This window comes from Colias philodice, chromosome 23 (assembly GCF_061535455.1).
Source record: "Colias philodice isolate Cphi_HAF_F1 chromosome 23, ilColPhil1 Martin Lab GWU primary, whole genome shotgun sequence".
Lineage (NCBI taxonomy): Eukaryota > Metazoa > Arthropoda > Insecta > Lepidoptera > Pieridae > Colias > Colias philodice.
In genome coordinates, this window is record NC_143108.1 from 6,107,010 (window position 1) to 6,110,620 (window position 3,611).

At 31.6% G+C, this 3,611-nt stretch overlaps 1 long non-coding RNA gene across 1 annotated transcript; it reads right to left on the minus strand.

The window, feature by feature from the left end:
• Positions 1-852: 852 nt before the first annotated feature.
• LOC149478080 (uncharacterized) lies at positions 853-2,334 on the minus strand. Its single transcript, XR_016317498.1, has 2 exons — positions 1,951-2,334; positions 853-1,258 (listed from the first exon to the last, which is right to left on the minus strand). It is a non-coding gene; the product is annotated as an uncharacterized LOC149478080 (long non-coding RNA).
• Between the last annotated feature and the right edge of the window lie 1,277 nt (positions 2,335-3,611).

Below are 3,611 nucleotides of genomic sequence, written 5' to 3' on the forward strand. Positions count from 1 at the left end.
TATTTTTATTGATTTACCATTTCGAGGTACATGTGACAAACATTCGTTTTGAAGACAAGTATAGGATCTATCTTATTTTATTTATTTTATTTTATTTTTACATACATAGATTCCTTACAGCTATTTGTATTACAATGTTTATAGTTAACTTTAACAAAACAATACGCCAATAAAAAGGAATACCAATAATAAGACAATAAATGTGACAGTAGTTTTACATTAATTATAACAATGAAAAAGTGGAAAAAATTATTATTTTTTTTGGACATGATATACCTACAAAAAAAAGAGGAAAACGTACCCATTATAGAACGTTTGGTATGGATGTGTGAATGTGTGTACTGTGTGTGTAGTGTATAATGGTGTAGTGTGGTGAGAATGTGTTAAGGTAAACTAAGAAATTATTGAATTGGTGATGTCTGTTACTGCCTTTTTAAAACTGTTACGGGAGAGATGAAATATGTCAACACTTGAGAATTTCTTGTTGTAAATATCAGGTAGACGGAAGAGTGTAGAATTTTGCAGGTGTTTGGTTGAAGCGAGGGGAACCTTTAATAGTTACTTACTAAGTTGTTTTTACTAGTTTATTTCTTCACCTACTTAAGTTGTCCAACTCTGTTTCGATATTCCTTAAACTGTCTATTTTATTCTAATATTCAACAATTTAAAGCAAAAACAATTTAACCTTTCAGCGGTCGCACCCTTGCGCCGAACACAAGCAGTCGCGCGCGGTCTGTGATTCCGCAAATTTAAGTGTCTCGTTTGGGAAAACAAATGAATATTTCGACTTATTGTATAGCACATGATTAAAAAGAGGTCTTAAACATGTGAAATAAAATAAAAACAACTTAATTACTCATTACTTCTTTTATTTGTACTTAATAGAACAAAGGTCTATAAAAACTCAAAATTTTTGACTCTGGGTGGAAATCACCGTTATAAATCAACATTAAACAAAACAAAATGCAATTTTCTTTTTTACAATTAACAACTTATAAACTTGACTATAATTATCTTAGAAATAAATCACATTCATCATCAATTGGCACTGTGTAATAGGAACTCTAAAATGACATCTATTTTTGAGATCATTTTACGTTTTGTTCTAGAATAATCTAAATTATAATAAAATGAAATAAAGAAAAATTACCTAAAAACTACAAATTTTTGTTAAGAATAACTATAATAAACTATTCGTCATTAGTGTCCATAATATCTACTGGAAATGAACATTCTCGGCATATAACAATCACATGTTCTAGACACAAGCACAGTATTACAATATTATTTCCTACAGTAAGGAATCGCCTTTGATGTCGCGCGATGCCGCCGCCAGCGTAGGTACTTACGCTGCCACACGAAAATACGCTAGGGTTGCAACAAATGGGAAATAAAACAATTTTGATTATTAATATTATGATGAAATCATTTATTCATATGTACATTCAAAATAATTGCGATTATTAAATCTGATGTAATTATTTGTTCATAAATATATAATTACAGATATTGCACTGCTAAATATTATTTACGTGGACACTTTATTTTTGGATGTTCTTAATTGTATATTATACCATTTAACTAAGTAATGCATTCGCATTGGGATGTACAATCTGATTAGAAAATAATGAGGACAACATATACATAGCTTTGATTTTAATTCAACAGATACAATTAATACAATCTTTCTGAAATATTGTTTCCTTCTGGGATTTCAATGTAGATTTACATCCGTAAACGGAACAGTTTTTGCGCGTCATAATAGAATATGTAAGTACCTATGTATAATAAAATTATTACACAAAAAATACGACTGCGTCATCCTTTCGCGATAGTTAATGCAAACTCAGCGTGATTGCATTAAGCGGCCCGCGTCGCCCGACCCCCCGCCAGTTCCCCTCCGTTTCTCTGCACAAGTACATTCGTCGCCATACTGTAGGATGGTAATACTGTGACACAAGTGTTTTCCACATTTGAAACAACTATACTTTGTTTTGCGGTTCTTTTTCCTATCGCAATAGTAACAACGACCTGCGACACGTAAAACTTGGTTTGAAGACGATCCTCCTTGGTCATTTTCAGAAATATATATCGGATTCGGTTTAATTGCATTGGATTGTTCTGGAACACAATCGGTCGCGCGCGGAATCTGAGACCGCAAACACAAATAAGAAAGCACGTGTACATGCGACGAATGTTACAGGGCTACTGAGAGGTGCTACCTCACCCTCTCGAAGGTATCACGGAAGCGCAAGCGTCTATTGTTTACAGTTTCAGTATATTGACTAAAACAAGTTCGTTGCGGACTCAGAGACCGCGCGCGACCGCTGGAAGGTTAAACTAACTAATATATCAGACATAAAAAACGCCGCGGCCGCACAAATGTACATAAAATGTTACAAGTTATTTTAACACAACAATATAGTTTGTAATAATTTTTATAATTAATAAATGTTTGTGAGGGTAGTGGGAATATATTATTCAACTTATTGATAGTTAGGCTTGTGGTACAGTGAGTTACTGAGTAATTAATGCTATAAAAATTAAATGACTTACATAATACAATTATTAGTATAATCATCGAGAAATAAGAGGAATATAATGGAATAAAATAAGTAGCAACTCAATAATGTAATAATTATCTTAATGTGGAAATTTAAATCAAAGTAAATGTAGAGATTTTAAAATAAAAACATAAAATATAAAACTTTTCAGCACGAGCTCCTGGTCTTAAAACAAAATTCTTCATTGGATGTTTACAAAACGTAAAAAAATCAGTTATGAAAATACAATTTGTTTTTGAACCCTTATAAGATATTGTCGCAGTTTGTTTTATAATAATAATTTATATTGTAATTATAAAAATAATTAATAGCGATTCTTTAGAACGACCTTATCATTAAGACGCAATGACTACGTATGTTAAAGTTCAAGAGTCCAAACAGCCTTTTGCGGCTGCAGATAAAATTTTTATCTAGTTTTTTGCTGATTATTTGGGTATTCATTGAAAATGGCGGGCACGCGTTTGAATTGATGTGACCATAGTTTGAACGCAATTTCACAGAAAATTTATAGAAAATCTTTTATTGTAAAGCGAATGGATAGAATTAGTTGGAAGTATTTGGAATTATTGTTACAAGTTGCAATTTTATAATCGTAGTCTGACTTTACGTAAGTAGTATGTAACTATATAGTATTTAGTATACAAGTAACCTGTGGTTTCATGGAAAACTTATTTCATGAGTGCATAAATATGATTTGGGTGTAAAATAAAACATAATAAATAAATAAATAAATATTCCAGGACAATTTTGACACACGGCACGATCTGATCCACTAAGCTTTCGCTTGTGTTATGGAAACTAGATAGCTGACAAACATACATAAATATAATTTTAAATAGATACTTAATTATATTATACAGATAATTGACACCCAGACACAAAGCAAACATCTATATTCATCACACAAATATTTGCCCTGGGTGGGAATCGAACCCACGACCTCTGGCTTGGAAGGCAGGGTCACTACCAACTAAGCCAACCGGTCAGTCAAAACAATAAATAATAATTGTAAATTAACAAGGAAGTAATATTATATTGTACAATAAT